Source organism: Ailuropoda melanoleuca, chromosome 4 (assembly GCF_002007445.2).
Source record: "Ailuropoda melanoleuca isolate Jingjing chromosome 4, ASM200744v2, whole genome shotgun sequence".
Lineage (NCBI taxonomy): Eukaryota > Metazoa > Chordata > Mammalia > Carnivora > Ursidae > Ailuropoda > Ailuropoda melanoleuca.
Window position 1 is genome coordinate 93,381,629 of NC_048221.1, and position 1,243 is coordinate 93,382,871.

Genomic DNA, 1,243 nt, shown 5'->3' on the forward strand with positions numbered 1-1,243 from the left:
TCCAGCTGCTCGGTCCCACTCACCGTCTAAAGACTCGGAGGGAGAGATCACAGGGCTCTTCGTCTCTGCCTTCACTGGACTCTGTGCTGGAGAAGCTGGTGCAGACTTTACAGGTGAGCCAGGCTCCTCTGCAGGGGTTTCTTTCTCTCCTGAAAGTACAGAAAACCACCTCAGGATAGGGGTCAAACACAGCAAAGGTGGGCAGAGAGAGAACGTGAAAAAAAATGCTTTCTTCCAGCTGGTCCTCATTTCTCCTAGCTGAAGTGAGCTGCTTCCCCCAAACTTTTTAAAATTTCTGCTACATCTGGAGGGAGGGAGAGGGAAATGGGAGGAGTCAGAATCCTATTCTGTTTCCTCTACCCAAGCACATCTGCCTGTGGAACGTTAGCCCTGATGAGGACTGCGGGCTTCCCATCCATGATTTGTTTGCATGTACCTTATTTATTATTTATCTATTTTTCATGTTCAACCCAAATAATCCTTAGGGATATAAAGCACCACATTTTCTATCTACTTTTTCAACTGTCCCATTAGAACTCCAAGCAGCTAACAAGGGTTTTTCTAGGGCCTGCTTGTGCCCAGGAAGATGGCTGACTCTGGGTGGGATGGGGGGTCGTGGACGATGACGATGGGAATGAAAGCCTAGCCTGGTGGACAAAACCAGGAACTGAATTTTTCTGTGTCTCAGACCCCAAGTGCTCTTGAAGCAAAGAGAAGGGACAGCTCAAAGCGAGGGGTGTGTGTGTGGAGAGAGACAGAGAGGGCTTTTAGCTGGAAGAGGGGCTTGAGATGGAAGTTCTCAGGCCAGGCTAGCCAACGAGGGAAACCGTGCCAGGAAGGACAAAGAAATGAATGAGAGCATACGAGGTATCATGAATATGCATATTTGGGACTCAACACAGAGAGATGGGCTTGACTGAAGATTCTGAAATAAAGAAGGAATAAGGAAAAGAGCAGAGGTAGCTGATGGGAGTTTTCATTGCCCGGCTAAATGGTTTATACTGGACCTGATAGATTAATAGTAATTATCACTATTATAATTATCTTATCATAGCTAATGTTTATCTGACTTAAGCCATCCTTACAGGCCCTGTTCTAAGCACTCTACAAGGAGTAACTCCTTTCAGCCCAGGGGAGAGGCTCAGACAAGGTCATGGCAGCATGGCATCACTGTTAGGCACCGAGCCATGAGGACCATTACGTAAATAATAACATTACGTTGGTAAGAATATGACTTGGTTGA